General features: G+C 39.0%; 1 protein-coding gene across 1 annotated transcript in view; it reads right to left on the minus strand.

The window, feature by feature from the left end:
* LOC127446974 (R3H domain-containing protein 1-like) overlaps positions 1–23,932 on the minus strand; it is an 86,119-nt gene extending 62,187 nt beyond the window's left edge. Inside the window, exon 1 of the mRNA XM_051708386.1 lies at positions 23,821–23,932. The gene's annotated coding sequence lies outside the window, so the exon portion shown is untranslated. The remainder of the gene's footprint in view (positions 1–23,820) is intronic.
* Positions 23,933–26,001: the final 2,069 nt, after the last annotated feature.

The following is a 26,001-nucleotide window of genomic DNA, read 5'->3' on the forward strand; positions in this document are numbered from 1 at the left end:
GAGCAAAATTGGATTCAGCCTCGTCACATTTGGCGGGTGCTACTTCCACATCCTGGCCACTGTTTAATATATTCTGTGACTTCCCAGATCCGTGGTTTTCCCATTTCCCGATATTGTCAAACATCATCTGTTCGCAATCGGCGATTTCTGATTACATCTTCATATCACCCAGCCCTAACTGACGATATATATTTCATTTTATTGGCATATTTATTGGTAATTTTAGGCATTCATTTTTTACATTGTATATATTATATGTGCCCTCAAAATGAACACATTGTATTATACAATACATATTTAATGCGTTACATCTTTAATGCGGTTATATTTAATGCGGGTAAATCTTTAATGCGCTACATCTTTAATATGCGGTTATATTTAATGTGCTACATCTTTAATGCGGTTATATTTAATGTGCTACATCTTTAATGCGGTTATATTTAATGCGCTACATTTAATGCGCTACATCTTTAATGCGCTACATCTTTAATGCGCTACATCTTTAATGAGGTTATATTTAATGCGCTACATTTAATGCGGTTATATTTAATGCGTTACATTTTTAATGCAGGTAAATCTTTAATGTGGTTACATCTTTAATGCGGTTATATTTAATGCGGGTAAATCTTTAATGCGCTACATCTTTAATACGGTTACATCTTTAATGCGTTACATTTTTAATACGGTATATTTAATGCGTTACATGCTTAATGCATTACATGCTTAATGCGGTTATATTTAATGCGTCACGTTTAATGTGTTACATCTTTAATGCGGTTAAATTTAATGCATTACGTTTAATGCAGTTATATTTAATGCGTTACATGTTTAATGTGTTACATGCTTAATGCGGTTATATTTAATGTGTCACATTTAATGTGTTACATCTTTAATGCGGTTAAATTTAATGCATTATGTTTAATGCGGTTATATTTAATGCGTCACATGTTTAATGCGGTTAAATTTAATGCGCTAAATCTTTAATGCGGTTATATTTAATGCGTTAAATCTTTAATGCGGTTACATCTTTAATGCGTTACATCTTTAATACGTTACATCTTTAATGCGGTTATATTTAATGCGTCACGTTTAATGCGGTTATATTTAATGCGTTACATCTTTAATGTAGTTATATTTAATGCATTATAGCTTCATTAAAGTTGAAATAATACAGAAGCAGATCATAACTACGTAAATAACTACAAACTCTGAAACGGTCATTTCTCTGTGCGGTCAGTGTCTCTTCTATGAGTTGTGTGAATGTCCCGATCTAAGGGGGAGAGATTGAAACTGCACCCGTCTGATGCACACTCTGTCACGGGACACTCATCCCTCGAGTGCACACGCTTGATGCAGCTAGATTATAACGTGATGACTCGTGACTTATTGAATCATAATATGTGTGTCACTATGCATATCTTATCATGAAGAAAAATTGGCAATATGCAGCTTTAATAATAAGAGAGAGTTTGTTTTTTTGTGAGTTAAAGATGGATTGAAGTGAACAGAAAGGTGAGAGAGGGTAGTCTTCACCCCATTATACACCGCAACAAAATACGCTTTTGATTTGTTTTTGTTTTGGCTTGTTTTCCAATATAAATATCTAAGACAACGTACATTTACTTTAGCAACTATACTGCAGAATATATATATATATATATTTTATGTGAGAATGTTGAATATAATATTAAAAATACAAATATATTAAAATATCTAAAAATCCTTTAAAAAAAGATGCATTCATCTGAGAAGCAGCAGATAAGATATTTAGACTTGCTTTTAGAGAATAGATCTTGAATATAAGTATATTTTGTCTTTTCTGCACTCGCAGAAGTATAACCAAGTGAAAAAATACACATATACAAAATACACTTATATTTAAGATCCATTCTCAAAGTCTAAATATCTTATATGTTGCTTCTCAAGTAAATGTATCTTGTTTTAAGGATTTTTAGATCATTTTAAATGGAAAGACAAAAACACGATAACAAGAGGATTATTTGCAGTGATTGTTTTACTGAATTAAACTTAATACAAATTATTTTTGCTCTTTAATTCAGTGAATGTCATTTAGAAGTATTTTTAAAAGATGATTTTGTCCTCTTTATTGTTAGTAAGCACGTTTAATACAACCTTTTAAGTCGGGGCACAAGCTGAATAATCGGTTAAGAGCTAATGATTAATCGTTGCAATAATCGCCCGAACAGTCAAATAATTGTTCTAATAATCGTTAGATTAATCGATTATCAAAAATAATCATTAGTTGCAGCCCTACTTGGCAGGTGTTAATTTCGGACCCTATTGTGAGACTGTTGTAAAATTCGGATGTTTCAGTATTACAAGTTTTATTCCCCCCAGAATGCTTAAATTCCCCCCATATGAGGTATCTTTGGGGGGAATTTACCCCCATTTTCAGGCCCTGGTCACTGTCAATTTCCAAGCCTTAATCCCTGCCAGATCTTCCTCCTCATCCCGAGCTCATGGCGCTGGTGGGAACTGCGGGAGCAGGTGGAGGAGATTAACATTCCACATTTCCTCTCATAAAACCATCATAACCCATTCACCTGCCGCTTAGTGGAGAGACTTGTAGTTTTCCAATAATAATAATAAGACGCTAACCCCCCCGAGGCATGCGCCCACCCAATTCCAACATTACCTCTCCCAACTCTTGGATTTGCAGGTATAAAGTTCTTTGTGGTTTTTAGGGAAGGGAGGTGTCAAAATAAGTGAATTACAAGCAGAACAAGACATGTTTGACAGCAGCCACATTGTGAAAATCATCAACTCGCCAGTAACAAAGGAAATCAAAGTAGGCCCATCACTCACGACTCTACCGGAGAGGAGTGGAAAATCATCTGTCAAATAATTATAGCTCTTCCTACCATTTCACATTACGGTTGTCTTTTTCTTTGGCGAGGTATGAAGAAAGCAGCGGCGGCGTTCAGCCCTGAACACCTGGCACAAAGCGAGGCGATGGTTCAGAGTGCTCGGCCGATTCATTTACATGATAAAGAAAGCATAATGGCAGTGCTTACTAATTAAGCCTCACCATGCAATTTTTCTTCTTCGAAAAAGCGAAATGGGAAGGAGCTAAGTGACAAACGTGTGTATTTTTCCCTAAGGACAATGCCATTCCTGCACAGAGAGGCTGGAAAAAATGCCTAATGAGGTCCCCGGGGGCCGAGCAGGAGAAGAGGCTTCACGGGTACATGACAGAGCTCCACGGACACTGTTCCATCCTCATTAGATGCTCCTCTGCTTTAGGAAGTGTCAGCGAGCACAGACACTGTTCCTCTTCACTCTGACATCCTGGTACCGTAGTAAAGCACAGGTGGGGACAGGAAATGGCCGGCAATATGAATGTTAATGCACACTTACTGACATCAGCCCGCTCACATCTCATTTCTGTGTCTATCTGCCGGTCATACAGCAATTACAGCCCAAGCAAATGTTCAAATGTCTTCTCGTCCTTAAACCGAAGTCAGCCAGTGGTGGCAACTTCTTCCACTATTACTTCAACAGCATGTATATTTTATTTCACTATTTTCAGAGCAGAGTTCAAGTGACGTTTAGGGCTGGGCGATATAATCAGAAATCGCCGATGTCTTACAAAGATCTCGATGCCGATTTCGAACAGATGATGATCGACAATATCCGGAAATGGGAAAACCACGGATCTGGGAAGTCACAGAATATATTAAACAATGGCCAGGATGTGAAAGAAGCACACGCCACCCGCCACCCGCCACATGTGACGAGGCTGAATCCAGTTTACAAGCTCCTCGTCCAAATGTATCTCATGAGCGGGTAATTTTGCTCACCTACATGCGACCTGTAAGACATCTCGGAGAAACACATGACAAGAAATGCTGTTAAACACAAAGACGCGCTTGAAGAAACACACTTTATTATATTTTTAAGAACAGACAAAAGAAGATCCGTCAATGCCCGTGTCTGATGCGCTGTTTGTTCAGAGGTGTGCAGCGGGAGCGTCTCGTCATGTATGTGAAGAGTTATCAGTCTTTCTTCTCTGTTTCAGTCGTCTGAAAACTGTTTGCAAGAATAGTGTCGTATATGAGAATGCTGCAAATGACCTCAGACCATCTCAGGAGGTGCTGTGAGTTTAATTCACTTTATTTCCACGGAGCAGTTCACACTTAACATGCATTGTGAACGCAACTCATAGATATCTTTGTATTAAAGAAACAAAGACTAAAGTGATTCAATCATAAAATAATACAAGACCACGTTCACCTTGAACCTAAAATTGAGATTTATTTTCTTTAAGCAGCATTAACTGTATTAATGAAACTCAATACAGACACAGATTCCATAAGAACACATTTGACAGCATTATTTTGGGAACTCAAGGGAATTTATTAGACTTATTTGATTATTATTATCTTTAGATTTATAATTGTTTTTAGTTCTTAATCTGTAGGCTATTAGTAATTTTCCACCTGTTGTCATTGATGGATACTTGCGTGATGCAAATGAGGCCGTTGGAGACGGTAAATGTTTGGATTTGGGGAGGTGGTTATATACGATTTTTTGATCACTTCGTTATTTTAATGTTTTTTCGTTTAAAGTGTAATTTGAATTTACAAATGTCTTTTGTTTGTGTTTTTCGTGTTTCAATAAATGAATAAAATATTTAAAGCAAAATCAATAAAGAAAAAAAATGTCACTGACCCTCGGCAGGGGGTGACGATGTCATCAGATATCGCAATATTTTTTAAGCCAATTATCGCCCAGCCCTAGTGACGTTCCATTCAGACATTTGTATCGGACTTGTTCGCACATCTCAAATGAAATCCCTTTATTGTCACTCAACCATATATACACAAGTGCAACAGTGGGTGAAAGTCTTGGGTGCGGTTCTAAGCAACATAGTAGTATGACAATTACAATAAACATCTGATTTACACTTAACACAGTTTACACATCTGTTACACAACACAATATACACATAATAATATATAATATACAGTATACACAAAATAAGAAGACTACAAGCTTTAAAGTGTATTCATTACTGTCTCACGAGAAGGCCCAGATGGAATCGGATGAAATTTCACATTTTCAGTGCTGATTAAAATGATTGGAACTCTGTGGAATGGTTTTAAATATGGTAAAATGTACTGTATTATTAGATGGAGCCGAGAGTACTTAACTAGTATTAGTAGCTGTAAGCATCAGTACATGGCAAATTTTTCAGCTCTCTTCCGGAAGTACAGGTGCATCTCAATAAATTAGAATGTCGTGGAAAAGTTCATTTATTTCAGTAATTCAACTCGAATTGTGAAACTCGTGTATTAAATAAATTCAATGCACACAGACTGAAGTAGTTTAAGTCTTTGGTTCTTTTAATTGTGATGATTTTGGCTCACATTTAACAAAAACCCACCAATTCACTATCTCAAAAAATTAGAATATGGTGACATGCCAATCAGCTAATCAACTCAAAACACCTGCAAAGGTTTCCTGAGCCTTCAAAATGGTCTCTCAGTTTGGTTCACTAGGCTACACAATCATGGGGAAGACTGCTGATCTGACAGTTGTCCAGAAGACAATCATTGACACCCTTCACAAGGAGGGTAAGCCACAAACATTCATTGCCAAAGAAGCTGGCTGTTCACAGAGTGCTGTATTCAAGCATGTTAACAGAAAGTTGAGTGGAAGGAAAAAGTGTGGAAGAAAAAGATGCACAACCAACCGAGAGAACCGCAGCCTTATGAGGATTGTCAAGCAAAATCGATTCAAGAATTTGGGTGAACTTCACAAGGAATGGACTGAGGCTGGGGTCAAGGCATCAAGAGCCACCACACACAGACATGTCAAGGAATTTGGCTACAGTTGTCGTATTCCTCTTGTTAAGCCACTCCTGAACCACAGACAACGTCAGAGGTGTCTTACCTGGGCTAAGGAGAAGAAGAACTGGACTGTTGCCCAGTGGTCCAAAGTCCTCTTTTCAGATGAGAGCAAGTTTTGTATTTCATTTGGAAACCAAGGTCCTAGAGTCTGGAGGAAGGGTGGAGAAGCTCATAGCCCAAGTTGCTTGAAGTCCAGTGTTAAGTTTCCACAGTCTGTGATGATTTGGGGTGCAATGTCATCTGCTGGTGTTGGTCCATTGTGTTTTTTGAAAACCAAAGTCACTGCACCTGTTTACCAAGAACATTTGGAGCACTTCATGCTTCCTTCTGCTGACCAGCTTTTTAAAGATGCTGATTTCATTTTCCAGCAGGATTTGGCACCTGCCCACACTGCCAAAAGCACCAAAAGTTGGTTAAATGACCATGGTGTTGGTGTGCTTGACTGGCCAGCAAACTCACCAGACCTGAACCCCATAGAGAATCTATGGGGTATTGTCAAGAGGAAAATGAGAAACAAGAGACCAAAAAATGCAGATGAGCTGAAGGCCACTGTCAAAGAAACCTGGGCTTCCATACCACCTCAGCAGTGCCACAAACTGATCACATCCATGCCACGCCGAATTGAGGCAGTAATTAAAGCAAAAGGAGCCCCTACCAAGTATTGAGTACATATACAGTAAATGAACATACTTTCCAGAAGGCCAACAATTCACTAAAAATGTTTTTTTTATTGGTCTTATGATGTATTCTAATTTTTTGAGATAGTGAATTGGTGGGTTTTTGTTAAATGTGAGCCAAAATCATCACAATTAAAAGAACCAAAGACTTAAACTACTTCAGTCTGTGTGCATTGAATTTATTTAATACACGAGTTTCACAATTTGAGTTGAATTACTGAAATAAATGAACTTTTCCACGACATTCTAATTTATTGAGATGCACCTGTATTTTCGCCATTAATTTTTTCCATAAAAGAGTTGTGTGCTATGAACCAAACCAACCAGCTCCGAGGAGAATCATAACATTACAAACTTCGACTGGAAGCAAAAAATTGTTTGAAAAGTAATAAGAAGTGAATTAAACTACTGTGAACTTGCCTACAAACAGACACATACAGGACGTCCTGGAGAGTTCAGAATGTCAAAATAAAAGCCTGGTTTACAAAGTGCACGATTTAAATATATTACTGTTGTATTTACAATTAAAATTCAATAATAATAATATTAATAACAGTTTATTATTATTATTATTATTATTATTATTATTATTCATCATCATTAGTATTTGTTTACAAATTTATAACAATATTTAAGTTGAACGGGTTCCAAAAAATAACTGAGTGAATGAAAAGTGGACTGATATCTTACAACTAAACTGAACAAAAAGAGAGATCTGAATCCTTTAAAGTCCAGATGCAAGTTGATACATTTAAAAAAAAAAAAAAAAAAAAGAGAGAGAGAAAGGCAAAAATAAAACACTGGTTTCTTTTCTACTGTTGACTTATACTGGAATTACTGTTAATTTTGCTGCTAAATTATACAGTAGACTAGTTAATAATCAAGTTTTTCTTAATAAGCTATACATTTATATTGAAATAATGTGTAGTTAGAGGTTTGTATTCCTTTACATATTAAAGAGTACTCCCAATTAGTTCCACACAATAATGTAAAGATATTCTAAACTGATTATGCAAAAAAACAACACTGGTATCGGCTTGGGATCGGCCGATACTAAGATTTCCGATATCGGAATCGGAAGAGAAAGTGGTATTGGTGCATCCCTAGTCAAAAGTACCAGTACTTCGGTACCAAGTCGATACTAAAATAAAAAAGATGTAACGGTACCAGTGTTTCTGTAGTACCGGTAGTACCAACAGTATGACTGACACACAACTGCTTTAAAATGCTCACAGGCTTATTTTGAACGTGTGCTCTGTTACTCATTTTACACTGAAATGGACAATTAATCAAATTAAAATCGTGACATGTCATGACTAGTGTGGATGAGCTGCGTACTTGAAATAAATCTGACTGCTCATACACTGGAAACTCCACAGATATTGAGAATCATTCATGTTGTATGAGATGACAGAGGAGAGCACTAATCTACTGTGAACCACACAGCACATGTAAAATATATATTTATATAATTAAAATCACAGCATTTACGCTTTAATCTCAGCTTTATTTATATCGCATTTAAAACAACAGAGTTGACCAAAGTGCTTCACAGTAATATAATATAAAACACAACATTTTCAAATGACCACATACACAAACACCAGTAATCGAAAACAGTCCAAAACTGTGTCCTACATTTCATTTATCAGACTCAAAGGCCAGTGTAAAGAGATTTCAGACGTGTCTTAATTCTTCAATGATCACACTGGACCGTGACACAAACGGTTTATCCGAAAAGTGAAGCTTCCGTCAAAAAACACACGTCAAAATAAAAGCACGATTCAGAATAAAATCTAGATGCCTGAAATTGAAGAAGTTAATTAAAAATATATTACAACTGTATGGTAACATGCAATATTCACTGTAATAATAATTATAATAAATCAAAATATCACAAGCAAGACAGCTGTTGAATAAAAGTTTGGCAAAATGACATGTTGAAAAGTTATATTTTCACTTGTTAAAAGTTTTATTGATTAGACACCATTTTGATGATGAAATTAAACTTTAAAAAAAAATTCTGGAAAGTTCTGGAAAATAATAAGAATTATTAAACTATAATTATTAAAATAATTAAAAATAACTAAACTGGTGTGATCATAGCACATTATAATATTAGCATATTTTTGCTGTGGTATTGAAATTGGTATCGAGAACTGTGAAATTTCACTGGCATCGGTACCGACTACTGAAATTTTGGTACCGTGACAACACTAATCGCCACTATAGAGTTACATGTTTTTTGACAATTTCTCAAATGTAATACTTTACCCGCTAAGAATATATGCCGATACGGGTGAAAACACTGGAGACAGGAAATTGAAAACAGGTGAATCGTGGAACACTTCAGTGTTCAGGAAAAAGGTGGATATTAGTATTTTGAGAGTGTAGGGAGACCGACTCAACTGCGTCATTCACAGTGCATCATTGGAGTGGGCGGAGCTCTTTTGACGTGATTCTCTGATTGGTGGATCTCTCTTCAGGATTATGGGTAGTGTAGTTCTTACCAGGAATTCTGCTATTAAACATGAAGTTTAAATGAAGTTGAAATAACGTGGATCGATGTCTTGAACAGAACCATCGATTAATAACCTCAGAGCTCACAGTAGGTCTGTCTTTAAACTTTTATAAGTTATCGTTGAAAACCAATTGACCTATCAAGAAAATGAACAAGATTTTTACTTCCAGAATCAGACTGTTGTGCTCTATTGTGCACTTTTAGCAGCACACATTTTTGCCTGTTTTTACAGAGCAGTGAAATATTAAGTTATGAGGTCATGCTTTTTTAATTTTATTATTATGTTGGCTTGAAAAACACTGCAGGCGATTAAAAAGAAAATCGAATTGGGTGAATCTCAATTCAAAGAACGTGGAGAACGGACTGGCATTCTTGTGAAGACCAGTCTTACCAAGCTACCTTGGAAGAACAAACTCGGAAGGACAGGAGGAAGTATGTGCTGCGATCTTCCTGTTGCACAATTATCTGTCACAGCACATTTGAATCCCGTGAGAGATCTACTGGCATCATCACACCAGTGACAGCATTAATATCATCACACCAGTGAGGTTTTGACTACCGACACGTTAAAAGAATAAAGTCTGTAAACACTTGTTTTCTCCATGTTTATTACTGTATTAGAATGATGCCCAAAAGAAACAACAAATGCTGATGGAGTATAACGACTCTCAGGAGCTGTAAGACTTTTGAGAGCTTATAGCGCGAAACTCTTGAGGTGTCCTTTGTCTGCCACCGTAGTACCGAGTTCTTGCCCACAAGTCACCATCCGACTGATTTTCTTCTTCTTAAATTAAATATCCTCATTGCCCTCACCATTGTCTCTAATACCATTTACAAAGAAGCAATTTTGATGTGTCGCACATTGATCTGACCATACTTTAATCCTAGTATTTCAGCAAATCAGCTGAAATTTATCTGGTTACCATGGCGATGATGTCATGTGCTTGGCACTTGCGCTCTCCTGTCAGTCAGCGCAAGTTAGAAGTGTCCAGATTTATTTCTAGAGCACATTTAAAAGCAACAGTTGCACCAAAGTGCTGTACAGTAAAATATAAAATAAAGCAAATACGCAAGTGACAACATTAATAAACAACATGCGGCATACAAAATATACAGCGCAATAAACAATACAATGTGTAACTAAACCATTAAACACTTAAGCTAAGAATTATCAAACGTTAGAGAATACAGATAAGATTTAAGAACAGATTTAAAACTAGCTAGTGAAGGAGCAGACCTCACGTGAAAGCGCAGGCTGTTCCAAAGTTTGGGAGCAGCAGCGGAGAAGACCCGCCACCCTTAGATTTACAGCAACAATGAAGGACAGATAAGAGAAGAGATTACATGATCTAAGTGCTCTTTGGGGAGAGTAAGGAATCAAAAGGTCACTGATGTACTTAGGTGCAACACCAGATAAAGCCACATAGATAACAATTTTAAAATCATTTCTATAATTAACATGGAGACAATGTAAAGTTGCTAAAATGGGAGAAATATGATCCCTCTTTTTTGTGCCAGTAAGAAGTCTAGCTGCCACATTTTGAACAATTTGAAGACGAGAAAAAGCAGTTTGAGGCAGACCAATGTACAGAGAATTACAGTAATCCAAATGTGATGTTATAAGAGCATGAATTACAGTCTCCAGATCTTTAGGATAAAGAAACTGTTTTAATTTAGTGACAGATCTTAGATGAAAGAAACTTCCCTTTACCACTGCACTAATTTATCAAAAATTAATGACGAATCAAAAATAACCCCAAGATTTCTCACTTGTGATTGAACACTAGAGGAAAAAGAACCCAGTTGCAAGGCAGATGGATGCCTGGGGAGGCCTAAAATCAAAATTTCACATTTACTTTCGTTTAATTGCAAAAATGATTTGCCATCCAACATTTAATATCCTAAAAACAGTCACAGAGCAATTCAAAAGGACAATCACTGTCGGTTTTAACAGGTAGATAAAATTGTGTCATCAGCGTAGCAATGGTAAGAAATCTTGTATTTCTGAAAAACAGCACCCAAGGGGAGCATGTATAGTGAAAAGGGAAGAGGGCCCAAAATGGACCCCTGAGGCACACCGCACGATAAGGGGGCTGACGAAGAAGAATACTTCCCAATGCTCACTGAGAAAGTTCTGTCTTTGAGATAGGAGGCCAACCACTGCAGGGCGACACCCCAAATGCCCACCACACTATCCAAATGATGTAACACAATGTTATAATCAATAGTATCGAATGCTGCACTGAGGTCCAACAAGACAAGCACAACATGCGATCCAGTATTGAGTGCTTGTAACAGGTCAATACTGACCTTCAGCAGTGCAGTTTCAGTACTGTGCAAAGATCTCAAACCAGACTGAAATGTATCCAAAATATTAAACGTGCAAAGATAAGAATTCAACTGACAATACACAACTCTCTCCAAGAGCTTTGAGATAAAAGACAGTTTGGAAATAGGTCTAAAATTACTAAGCACAGATGGGTCAAGATGAGGTTTCTTAAGCAGAAGGTGAACAACAGCATGTTTAAAACTGGCAGGTACAACTCCACTTACTAGAGAGCTGTTAATAATAGCTGTTACAGCTGGACTTACAGTTTCAAACACTTCCTTAACAAGTCGAGCTGGAATAACGTCTGTCTCACAGCTGGAACATTTAGCCTTAGGGTGTGTTCACACTTGTATTTCAGTTCTCTTGGTTCTCTTGGTCTGGACTTCTTGAGCATTAATGATAGTTTTGTAATAGTTGTGTTTGAGTCCCTCAATTGTCCCAAGTGTCAAAAGCTGGATCTCATCATATAGCCACTGACAAACATGCAGAAGATGCTGGGAAACCAAAGTATGTACAGTAGTTGGGGGATTTGTCTTAAGAAAACTGGACATCTTCACTACTCCGGACAAAGCAGAGACTCATGAACAGTTACACAAACAGTCATTGATCGCTGAGAAAGCAACACATCCATCATATTAAGAACCAAGGGAATGTAAAGTTTAAAACAGGATCATTTGTGTCAATTCAGTAACTATTTTGTCTTGTGGAATATATGCGAGTATCTGTTATGTCAGATAGCTTCTTCAGGGCATTACTACATAAAAAACTAAATGCAATTTTCATGATATGTACTATATGCAATTACCCAGTAATGAAAACCCAAATTGGCTGATTGACCACTATTCCGATGGGGTCTAGCAACAAAACAATACAGACAAGCGTTTCCTTTCCTATACCAACTCGCCATCAAAACGTAAGTGAAGCCCATGCAGAGCAAATATCTGTAGAAAACGACACTGAATGCTAAAGAAATGTCAGTTCAATCACTTGAGACGCCTGCAGCAATTAAAGACATAGAATGAGCTCATCAGCGGCAGAACTGCCTCAGAGGAGCTGCTTCATATCACAGTAAAACTCTCACTGCAACCGCACTACAATCACAATAACATATGCAGATGAAGGGCATTGCTTTACCACGGAATAGATGGAGTGTTCACACTCTAATTAGGTCACACGCGTGCTATTCATCGACCTACAGTATACCGGCATTTGACAACCCGATGGACCACAAGCTCGCTGGGGAAACGGTTATAATTGTAGCTCATGGGAATGCAGTTATTGTTACGGCTCTCAGAGCTCTGTGCTTATCTCACAAATGTGAAAACGCATGTTTGTGATTTGTGCAAGTTGTAGACTAGTGTAGACCTTAAACTTGGGAGAGCGGAGCTGTTGAACCACATGATACAACTTCCTCTGCAGAGCACAGAGCTGAAACTGTAATGCTGAGGAAACTTAATTGACTCTGTGAACCGATGCATTGATGGATGGCTCCGGATACCTCCGGCATTCAAAAGACAAGAAAGACTGATGGGCCGAGCCGGTAATGCCGTTAAACCTGAACTGCGGTCACAGTGTACGGCCGCCCGCTGCGTCAAAAGAAGCACTCAACAAATCTCTGGTGTCAGATGTTTCATATGGAGACGAGAAGGGAATGTCTCTAATGGATGATGGAGAAAAGATGCAGAAAGAGCAGACATTCAGTTCCTTTGGCACAGAGATCAGTGAAATACATCAGGAACATTTCCATAGCAAAAGGCCACGAGAGAGGAGCGATAGAAAAGTTAAAAGGATGTAAGAGCAGCAGTTGAGGGCATTTTACCAGTAATATCGGAGGAACATGATGATACAGCACCGTATTGCCACATCAACGGTGCATCTGTAATGTTTGGTAAGATGAAAGCTGCTCAGGTCAGGTCATTAACACATGTTTGGAGAGAACTGCACAACTGCACTTAATACAACAGCAATAAAACATGTGCCTTTAAATCAAGAGCAAACGTGTTACATTTCATTCTTGTAAATCATTGGCTAAAAACTCAACAGATTATATATTTCAGTGAATGTGTCCTAATATCTCGTCTGATATGCTTCAAAATAAAACTGCACTTACAAAGTTAAAACAGATGTAAGGTCACTCGAGGGGTCAACCCTCTACGGACACGTTGGAGAAAGAATCGCCACTGGCTAGTACATTTTTAAATTTACTCACCAGAAATATATAATTATTATAAATTATAATAACTGAAAAATATATTAAGCAAACAGGGAAGAGGGCATCTTGGAAAAATATCTATATAACTTTGATTGCTATAGTATTTGAGTGTATATTTTATTTCATATTTCGCTTTTCATCATTGTAACCACATTTTAGCTTGTAAAGTGTACACAATGATAGTCACTGTCTGAAATTTCATACACATTTTTAGCACAACGTTTTTCACAAAGTTTGAACCTAATAATGAAAACAGAGTTCCACATATTACATTTAAAGGTGCTGTAAGCGCTTTTAGCCATTCTAGAACTTCCACAAGCTGTCAAACTGAGCCGTTTAGCCACACCCCCTTTTCCCAAAACCCCACTTCAGAAGTCAGAAATTGTTTACATTGCAAATAGATCACATAAAGCTTTGTAATTACAGTAAATGTGAGTAAACGTGTGCATGTGTCATTTATTTCTGCACACGCACAACTTACATATTTAGAATTACATCTATGAATTTCTTTGTATTTGCTGGATTATGATTGTTGTTTTTGTTAATTATCATAATAATAATTATACAAATTTATTCATAATAAATAATCCTATTAATAATAAACTGAAGTGAATAATCATGAATTTCATTAAAATCATCCATCTGCTCAACAAGTCCCCCCAATAAACTGATATGCCAGATTGTCCCCCCCAATAATGAGATATGCCAGATTGCCCCCCCCAATAATGAGATATGCCAGATTGCCTGCCTGCCAATAATCAGATATGCCAGATTGCCCCCCCCAATAATCAGATATGCCAGATTGTCCCCCCTCCCAATAATCAGATATGCCAGATTGTCCCCCCCCCCAATAATCAGATATGCCAGATTGTCCCCCCCCAATAATCAGATATGCCAGATTGTCCCCCCCCAATAATCAGATATGCCAGATTGTCCCCCCAATAATTGATATCTTTATTGCTGTTCTGCTGCAGTTCATTATGCACCGCTGTCTAACTGTCATTAAAATGTTGCAGGATTAACATGTTTAATTTTTAGCATGCTCTGTAGTCTAACACTGCTCGTCAATGTCATTTGAGATGACAATCAAATTGATGAAGGTGAAACTCAAGTTTAAGATGCTAAGCAGGAATCTCGTGGATTATTCCAGCGTCACGCAACACACATGCATCAGTGTGACGGACATTTGCTATTACACGGTCGTTAAATTAAAGTGAAACTGAAGCACTTTGCGTAATAAGTTTATATACCTCATTTCTATTTTCGCGGGAGTTTGGCAAAAGCCTCTGTAGACGCGCGCACATCAGAGTGCTTGAAAAGCGGTTCATCTTCACTCGCAAGAGAGCTGAGGGTGACGTCCGCGGTGGGGTTTCATGAGACGCTCAGAGTTTAACTGAATGACACACAAACGTGTTCATGAGGATGCAAGGAAAGACGAGGCTGAATCCAGCTTCTTAATCACCTGCTTTTTAGTCAGTAAAAGGATCTCGGTGCTTCGACACTATACAACTCAATCACTGGCAAGTGAAATGTTAATATTTACTCGCCAGTGGGGGTCTGGGTATCTCAGCGAGTATTGACGCTGACTATCACCCCTGGAGTCGTGAGTTTGAATCCAGGGTGTGCTGAGTGACTCCAGCCAGGTCTCCTAAGCAACCAAATTGGCCCGGTTGCTAGGGTGGGTAGAGTCACATGGGGTAACCTCCTCGTGGTTGCTATAATGTGGTTCTCGCTCTCAGTGGGGCGCGTGGCGAGTTGTACGTGGATGCCACAGAGAATAACGTGAAGCCTCCACACGCGCTATGTCTCCGTGGTAACGTGCTCAACAAGCCACGTGATAAGATGTGTGGATTGACGGTCTCAGACATGGAGGCAACTGAGATTCGTCCTCCGCCACCCGGATTGAGGCGAGTCACTACGCCACCAGGAGGACTTAAGAGTGCATCGGGAATTGGGCATTCCAAATTGGGGAGAAAAAAAGGAAAAAAATATTTACTTGCCAGTGGCTGATAAGACTTTTTTTTTTTTTTTTTACGCATAGCTCGAAATTTGGTCGCAATATAGAGGGCTGCTGACACACTGACAAGGATTACCGTTTAATTGTTGTGAATTAAGGGTTGGGCATTAACGGCACTTTAATGCTTTGTCACTCAGCAAACCAAATGATTTTCTTCCTTGAGAGCAGATGCATCAAAATGAATATAGTAAAAGTTGAAAGACAGATACCATAAAGAATGGCTTGAAATTAAATGCAATTTGCTACTTGCTTAAGCAAAGCAATAAATCACAAAGCAAAAAAGGTTTACAGTATGTCTCATGACGACACTGTGTGGTAGAAAAAAAACAAGTGGATAAACCGTACAGACCCAAAACCTATGAAGATTAAAGTGAGGTGTTTCATTAAGAACACCCATGAGTCTCCAAAGTGCGGCGTGTGTTCAGAAGTGATTCATCACTCGTACACTATTAATATCAGCTGCTGACAGATACAGGCCATAGAAAAAAAACATTACACACAGTAATATAATATTACACACATCCATCTACAGGCAAAACAATCTGGTGATAACGCTTTTCTTTGCCCCCAAACCACCGCTAACTATGTTTTCAACCAAAATGACAAGACTTGAACAAGAGCGCACAAACAGTTGTGTAGTAGTTTTGCTTCAGTTGCCACAATCTCATCTATGTGAACTTCTGCAGTTAATCCAGGATGAACTTCAAAGACATTAGATCTGTTACAGTTCTTACAAAATCTGTTTAAACACTGACCCTTAACACTTACTTAGTTTAATAATTAATCAATAACCTGCACTGTACATAAATAACTAATATTGTCATTATATTCATGATGTTATTCAGAGGGGAACTGACCCCCACAGTGAGTCTGGTTTCTCCCAAAGTTATTTTTCTCCATTAATCAACATCTTATGGAGTTTTGTGTTCCTTCCTACAGTCGCCTTCAGCTTGCTCACTGGGGTTATAAATACAATTATTATTTAATTTTATACACAATTTAAAATCATATATAATCAAACTACACAATCATGACTCAAAGACTTTATATATTACAGTTTAATTTTTAATGTTAATGCATGATCTTCTGTAAAGCTGCAAATAAAAATGACTTGACAATCAATACAGTCTCAACACTTCATGTTTGAAGGCATGTTTGTAAATTGGTTTAAAGCCCTTGAGTCGATGAATGTCCTGATGCATTAACATACAGCACCACACAGTGCGGCAGCAGTCTGATCAAGCGACGTTAACTCCTGTGCCACTATTAAGTGCACTTGACAGCTACATCCTCTCAGTAGTGCTGAAAGTAGTACTGGATACAAGACGGTTGTAAACAAGCACAATCTGACTGCTATACAACATGTGGAGAAACACAACAATGGGCCTGTGCTTTAAATCACAGAGACTTTTCATACACCCGCTTGGACTAATCCTAACTAATCATTCACTAGTTGGACTGTAATAAAGCTCATAACTACACATGTTCGCATATCCAGGTTAATAATGCCTTTCACATACAGTTTGAGATTGATTGATTCATTGGGAGGGTGTCTAAACCAATCATTAAAATAACTGGATTAGTAAGACAAATGACAGGTGAATTTAGGCCAGCAGCATGCAAAACACAGACTGTGATCTAATCAATATAAAGTGTTGAGAATCAACATTCAAAGAGATGAAAATTAATCCAGTGTTTCTCCTAGGATTTTTATGGGTTAGGGTTAGGCTGTTGTGCATGCGTCCACGAGCCCGCAACGCCGGACCCGTATTAATGCGCATCGGTGAAGGAATAGCTTAAAACAGGAGTGTCAAACTCAATTTCAGCCTGGGCAACATTAGGGGTTTATTTGTGCCCTCAAAGGGCCCGTTGAAAATGTGGCACCAGCACCTGCTTTGGTAGCCCCCATGCAAATACCAATAATATTTTGTGCATTGAAATGCACATTTGTACAACAGTACAGTATTGATTTTGAGGTTGGGATGCAGACAGAAATTATGATATTAACAACAGTAACTAGACAGATACATTTCCTGAAGAAAATGTGAGTGGTGCATGCCGTGGCAAAATTTCGCACCACGATGTCCCACCAACTAATTACAGACATACAGTATCAATTTTAAAAATGTTATTTTATCATTAGATTTTCATAATTTGTGACATTTTAGCTATTCTTTTAATATAGTCCATGTATTACATCAATAAACATGATGTATTGAAAATGCATATATTATATTGCATATACATACAGTATATTGTTACATGTTTGATGTTTACATTCTTAATTGGTACTATTTTCAGGTATTTACTTAGATATGTAGAACAAGTGCTGAAACACTACTGTCTATTTAAGACCTGTGGCTGGGACTTTGACAGCAGTGTTTGTTTGGTCGAACAGCATTCATGCTGTGTGAGATTAGAAATACTTAGGTTTTTTTTTTGGTTTTTTTTCTTATAAATGACTGACTGTAGAGAACAGAAAGGATATTAAAAGAGACATTATTAAACAACAAATGGTTTGCTTAGATTTGGACTCACATTACACAGAAAGAGTAAAAACTTTAAAATACTGTTATATTTAGCATTTTGGTAAGGTTGATTTTTGAAAACAAGTTGATTTTATTTATTTACTTTGACATTGTTTGTCTTGTCCAAAAATAGACATTACAAAAGGGTTATTTAATATATAAAAACAAATTTATTTGTATTATTATTATTATTATTATTTTCTCCCCAATTTGGAATGCCCAATTCCCAATGCGCTCTAAGTCCTCGTGGTGGCGTAGTGACTCACCTCAATCCGGGTGGCGGAGGACAAATCTCAGTTGCCTCCACGTCTGAGACCGTCAATCCGCGCATCTTATCACGTGACTTGTTGAGCGCATTACCACGGAGACGTAGCACGTGTGGAGGCTTCACGCTATTCTCTGCGGCATCCACGCACAACTCACCACACGCCCCACCGAGAGCGAGAACCATATTATAGCGACCACAAGGAGGTTACCCCATGTGACTCTACCCTCCCTAGCAACCGGGCCAATTTGGTTACTTAGGAGACCTGGCTGGAGTCACTCAGCACGCCCTGGATTCAAACTCACGACTCCAGAGTTGATAGTCTGCATCAATACTCGCTGAGATACCCAGACCCCTAAAAATCCATTTTTATTGATTTTCCAGAAAACGTACTATATTGTGATATATATCGTTATCATGATATAAAATTACTCCTATTGTGATATAAGATTTTGGTCATATCGCCCATCTCTAGTGGGGACTGTTTATTTTAAACTAAACTCAGCAAAAAAAAAAAAGAAACGTCCCTTTTTCAGGACACTGTATTTTAAAGATAATTTTGTAAAAATCCAAATAACTTTACAGATCTTTATTGTAAAGGGTTTAAACAATGTTTTCCATGCTTGTTCAATGAACCATAAACAATGAATGAACATGCACCTGTGGAACGGTCGTTAAGACACTAACAGCTTACAGACGGTAGGCAATTAATGTCACAGTTATAAAAACTTAGGACGCTAAAGAGACCTTTCTACTGACTCTGAAAAACACCAAAAGAAAGATGCCCAGAGTCCCTGCTCATCTGTGTGAACGTGCCTTAGTCATGCTGCATGGAGGCATGAGGACTGCAGATGTGGCCAGGGCAATAAATTGCAATGTCCGTACTGTGAGACGCCTTAGACAGCGCTACAGGGAGACAGGAAGGACAGCCGATCGTCCTCACAGTGACAGACCACGTATATCAACACCTGCACAGAATCGGTACATCCGAATAGCACACCTGCGGGACAGGTACAGGATGGCAACAACAACTGCCCGAGTTACACCAGGAATGCACAATCCCTCCATCAGTGCTCAGACTGTCCGCAATAGTCTGAGAGAGGCTGGACTGAGGGCTTGTAGGCCTGTTGTAAGGCAGATCCTTACCAGACATCACCAGCAACAGTGTCACCTATGGGCACAAGCCCACCTTCACTGGACTAGACAGGACTGGCCAAAAGTGCTCTTCACTGATGAGTCGTGGTTTTGTCTCACCAGGGGTGATGGTCGGACTTGCATTTATCGTTGAAGGAATGAGCGTTACACCGAGACCTGTACTCTGGAGCGGGAGCGATTTGAAGGTGGAGGGTCCGTCGTGGTCTGGGGCGATGTGTCACAGCATCATCGGACTGAGCTTGTTGTCATTGCTGGCAATCTCAACGCTGTGCGTTACATAGAAGACATCCTCCTCCCTCATGTGGTACCCTTCCTGCAGGTTCATCCTGGCATGACCCTCCAGCATGACAATGCCACCAGCCATACTGCTCGTTCTGTGCGTGATTTCCTGCAAGACAGGATGTCAGTGTTCTGCCATGGCCAGCGAAGAGCCCGGATCTCAATCCCATTGAGCACGTCTGGGACCTGTTGGATTGGAGGGTGAGGGCTAGGGCCATTCCCCCCAGAAATGTCCGGGAACTTGCACGTGCCTTGGTGGAAGAGTGGGGTAACATCTCACAGCAAGAACTGGCAAATCTGGTGCAGTCCATGAGGAGGAGATGCACTGCAGTACTTAATGCAGCTGGTGGCCACACCAGATACTGACCGTTACTTTTGATTTTGACCCCCTCATTGTTCAGGGACATTTCTGTTAGTCACGTCTGTGAAACTTGTTCAGTTTATGTCTTAGTTGTTGAATCTTTTTATGTTCATACAAATATTTAAAGTTGAAAGTGAGAGGATGTTTCATTCCGCTTTTCAAGTGCTCAAAATGCGCTCCAAAACATAAGGTGAAGATGACAGGGGAAGGCTTAATAATATTCACGAGGAAAGTGTTTAACTGATTGTTCGGTGAAACGTTGCGATCCACTGCCATCCTACGTTTCAGAAATGAACTCGCGGGCCACCTGAAATGAAGCAAGTTTGACACGTGTGTTATGCGGTGATGTCACTGTAAGTGCGTGTATTTGTGTGTGTGTGTATGTATATGCGTGCGAGTGCGTGTGAGTGTGTGTGTATACCTGTGAGTGTGTGTGTGTGTATATCTGTGAGTGTATGTGTGTGTGGGTGAGTGCGTGTGCGCGAGTGCGTGTGTGCGCAAATATGTGTGCAAGTGCGAGTGTATGTATGTGTATGTGTGCGAGTGCGTGTGTGCGAGTGCAAGCGCGAGTGTATGTGTGTGCAAGTGCGTATACCTGTGAGTGTGTGTATGTGAGTGTGTGCATGTGTATACCTGTGAGTGTGTGTGTGTGTGTATCTGTGAATGTGTGTGGGTGTGTGTGTGAGTATGTATATGTGTGAGTGTGTGTATCTGTGTGTGTGCGCGCGTGTATATCTGTGAGATGTGTGTGTGTGTGTGTGTGTGTGTGTGTGTGTGTGTGAGTACGAATATGAGTGAGTGTGTATCTGTGGGTATATTTGTGAGTGTGTATGTATATGTGTGAGTGTATATCTGTGAGTGTGTGTATGTATGTGTATGTATATTTGTGTGTATGTATATGTGTGCGTGTATATCTGTGAGTGTGTGTGTGTGTGCGTGAGTATGTATATGTGTGAGTGTATGTTTATTTGTGAGTGTGTGTGTGAATATGTGTATATCTGTGAGTGTGTGTATGTGTGTGAATATATATATGTGGGAGCGTGTGAGAATGTGCGAGTGAGTGTATGTGTGTGTGTGTGTGAATGTGGTGGGGTCTCTTTCACAGTGGATACAGTGCATCCGGAAAGTATTCACAGCGCTTCACTTTTTCCACATTTTGTTATGTTACAGCCTTATTCCAAAATGGATTAAATTCATTATTTTCCTCAAAATTCTACAAACAATACCCCATAATGACAACATGAAAGAAGTTTGTTTGAAATCTTTGCAAATTAATTAAAAAAAAAAAAAAAAAAAAACAAAAACAAAATCACATGTACATAAGTATTCACAGCCTTTGCTCAATACTTTGTTGAAGCACCTTTGGCACCAATTACAGCCTCAAGTCTTTTTGAGTATGATGCTACAAGCTTGGCACACCTATTTTTGGGCAGTTTCTCCCATTCTTCTTTGCAGGACCTCTCAAGCTCCATCAGGTTGGATGGGGAGCGTCGGTGCACAGCCATTTTCAGATCTCTCCAGAGATGTTCAATCGGGTTCAAGTCTGGGCTCTGGCTGGGCCACTCAAGGACATTCACAGAGTTGTCCCGGAGCCACTCCTTTGTTATCTTGGCTGTGTGCTTAGGGTCGTTGTCCTGTTGGAAGATGAACCTTCGCCCCAGTCTGAGGTCCAGAGCGCTCTGGAGCAGGTTTTCATCAAGGATGTCTCTGTACATTGCTGCATTCATCTTTCCCTCGATCCTGACTAGTCTCCCAGTTCCTGCCGCTGAAAAACATCCCCACAGCATGATGCTGCCACCACCATGCTTCACTGTAGGGATGGTATTGGGCAGGTGATGAGCGGTGCCTGGTTTCCTCCAGACATGACGCTTGCCATTCAGGCCAAAGAGTTCAATCTTTGTTTCTCATGGTCTGAGAGTCCTTCAGGTGCCTTTTGGCAAACTCCAGGCGGGCTGTCATGTGCCTTTTACTGAGGAGTGGCTTCCGTCTGGCCACTCTACCATACAGGCCTGATTGGTGGAGTGCTGCAGAGATGGTTGTTCTTCTGGAAGGTTCTCCTCTCTCCACAGAGAAATGCTGGAGCTCTGTCAGAGTGACCATCAGGTTCTTGGTCACCTCCCTGACTAAGGCCCTTCTCCCCCGATCGCTCAGTTTGGCCGGGCGGCCAGCTCTAGGAAGAGTCCTGGCGGTTCCAAACTTCTTCCATTTATGGATGATGGAGGCCACTGTGCTCATTGGGACCTTCAATGCTGCAGAAATGCTTCTGTACCCTTCCCCAGATCTGTGCCTCGATACAATCCTGTCTCGGAGGTCTACAGGCAATTCCTTGGACTTCATGGCTTGGTTTGTGCTCTGACATGCACTGTTAACTGTGGGACCTTATATAGACAGGTGTGTGCCTTTCCAAATCATGTCCAATCAACTGAATTTACCAGAAGTAAGAAATAATGTATGCTTTAGACTTTAGAGAAAGTAACGAGACACTACCATGATGCTCACATCTGATATAAATCTCAGTACATCACTACAGTCAACAGGCAGCTCGACCGGTTTTGCTTCCCTTCTCCAGAGTTCCCGCAGAGAAATGTTGGTGCCGGCCAACGTGTCCGAGAATGATAAAGATTGCCGGACAAATTGGAAAAAATCCAAACATCTCATTTGGGTGTTTATTTTGTGCTGTACTGCAATGGACTACGCATAATAATGTGATATAATAATAGCACAAAATGAACAGTAGACATTTGTTCTATATAGCTGCTTTTCTATTAAAACATAAATAAAATGGAATTAGAAATATATTCGCTTGTAATTCGTTTCTGACTGTTTACGTGTCTGAATAATTACTTTTAGACTTGTAACAATGTTTACTTGATTAACATGGCATTGGTAACGACTGCTGATATTTTGGTATTGTGACAATACAGCTTAGAATGTAGGCGTATTTAATCTTACTAGAATAACATTACGAAAAATGTCATATCATTCCATACAAGTGTGAGCACACAAATACACATGTATACATTCATCGTAGAACATATATGTTGACAGTATGACAGCTTACTAATAACAAGTTACAGCTAAATGTCCACATCACAATAACTCTTATACTGATTTACTACTCCAGTACACACACACCTGCAGCTGTTATTAGTGCTAATAATGTTATCAGACATCATATGTACAATTATGTAGGTAAATCGTGTATGTCAAAAGTCTATTATAAACAGCTTCCACAGGTTTCATCCACTGTCTGAAAGTCTCACCGCGTGGAAATGAAAAGTGACACTATTAATGTCACATTAAACATGACAACTGATGTCATTAATGTGATGTGTCATTCAGTGTGATTGACAGGCCTCGAGAGAGTGCGGTCACAACAGCCGGTGTTTAGTGTCTGAGAAACACAACTTTTAACTAGTTCTCCATCTTAATACCAACACAAACAGGTAGTTTAGTCGTACTTTCTGAGGCCTCAACTAACCAGTTAATCCTCACACGCGCTAGCACTGGCGCTAAAGAGTCGCGCGACTAATCAACATGCAGCTGCTCGATATTACATCACATTTCATTCTGAAAACCAACAAGTATAAAACATATTCTTACCGGCTTGTGCACTGTTATGGTTATAGTTTGCGTGTGTTTGCTGTCATTAATGTGGAAACATGAGGGTTCACGCGCAGCCGGAGCGTCAACACAGGAGAGCGGCGTGGAACACTTTGAACGACAGCTCTTTTGGACCAATCATGGCAGGGCACTGGTGAACGAGCACCAATCACTTTGCAGCATGTTGACGGATGTCCACCTGAGAGGCGGGTGCTGAAGACACCGATTCTATAAATACCAGCAGCGCACATGCGCTTGTTTTGAGTGAGATTTGCTGGGAGAATTAGATTTAGCACTTTTAAACTTTATGTATTCATATTAAATTCTTAAGCTACTTTTAAACATGTGTTAAAGAGTGCAACTTTCTTAACACTCCCTAAGAAATTGTTGCTATCTTGTTTCCAAATAATAATGCTGGTTATTTACAAGTGAATTATGATATTGGCATATATACATACATGGTAGTTGATAAAGAATAAAAGAAAGGCGCCCAACCATTTTTTTTTAAACAATGGCAGAGCTTTGACACATTACATGTTTGAATATGAAAGATAAAGCTGTATCAGGATTAACAAAATATTTTATAACTCAAGACTCGTGTGTCAATAATTTTGGTTTCCAAATGAAATACAAAACTTGCTCTCATCTGAAAAGAGGACTTTGGACCATTGGGCAACAGTCCAGTTCTTCTTCTCCTTAGCCCAGGTAAGACGCCTCTGACGTTGTCTGTGGTTCAGGAGTGGCTTAACAAGAGGAATACGACAACTGTAGCCAAATTCCTTGACACGTCTGTGTGTGGTGGCTCTTGATGCCTTGACCCCAGCCTCAGTCCATTCCTTGTGAAGTTCACCCAAATTCTTGAATCGATTTTGCTTGACAGTCATAAGGCTGCGGTTCTCTCGGTTGATTGTGCATCTTTTTCTTCCACACTTTTTCCTTCCACTCAACTTTCTGTTAACATGCTTGGATACAGCACTCTGTGAACAGCCAGCTTCTTTGGCAATGAATGTTTGTGGCTTACCCTCCTTGTGAAGGGTGTCAATGATTGTCTTCTGGACAACTGTCAGATCAGCAGTCTTCCCCATGATTGTGTAGCCTAGTGAACCAAACTGAGAGACCATTTTGAAGGCTCAGGAAACCTTTGCAGGTGTTTTGAGTTGATTAGCTAATTGGCATGTCACCATATTCTAATTTTTTGAGATAGTGAATTGGTGGGTTTTTGTTAAATGTGAGCCAAAATCATCACAATTAAAAGAACAAAAGACTTAAACTACTTCAGTCTGTGTGCATTGAATTTATTTAATACACGAGTTTCACAATTTGAGTTGAATTACTGAAATAAATGAACTTTTCCACGACATTCTAATTTATTGAGATTCACCTGTATATATATATATATATATATATATATATATATATATATATACACACACACACACACACACACATTTCTCAACATCTATTTAAAGGAATATTCCGGGTTCAATACAAGTTCAGCTCATTGGACAGCATTTGTTGCATAATATTGATTACCACAAAAATTAATTTCGACTTGTTCCTGTTAGCTTTTGCTGCATTATGTATATGAGTCTTTCCTGGGATTCGCTATATTTTAGTCCCCCAGACTTTTTAAAGTGGTGGTGATTCACTAAAATAACATATTGAAAAATGTTGATATGTCCAATAAAATGAACTATAAGAATTATTGCATTCAAAAAATCTTTATCATAAAAGAGTGTCTTCTTTTTATCTTATCCCAAACGTTTGGTCATGTCCCTAAAGCACTTCACTGAATGTGTAGCCTACCTAGAATTTTTTTTATAAAATGTGCACACAGTTTTTTTTTTTTTTAATAAAAACCAAACTATAAAGTTTGGTCCCACAGTCTAAACTCAATCCGTCACACCAAACACTTCAGCCCATACAGATTTTGGTTTCACCCGTATGTGACATTATTAACCAGAAGTGACATCATTCAGCTTTCTTCAACAGCCTGGTGCAGAAACAGGTAAGAAATTGTTACCGTAATGAATGGGAGACTGCTGTGAACTCTGGAGAGTGGGATTGCAAAGCATATTTATGCAATGTTTTTGTTAAAATACACAGTAATGTGACTGAAAACTGTAGAGACAGGCAATCAGAATCAAGGCAAACGATCATCATAGTCGCTTGAAAAGAGAA

Source organism: Myxocyprinus asiaticus, chromosome 10 (assembly GCF_019703515.2).
Source record: "Myxocyprinus asiaticus isolate MX2 ecotype Aquarium Trade chromosome 10, UBuf_Myxa_2, whole genome shotgun sequence".
Classification (NCBI taxonomy): domain Eukaryota; kingdom Metazoa; phylum Chordata; class Actinopteri; order Cypriniformes; family Catostomidae; genus Myxocyprinus; species Myxocyprinus asiaticus.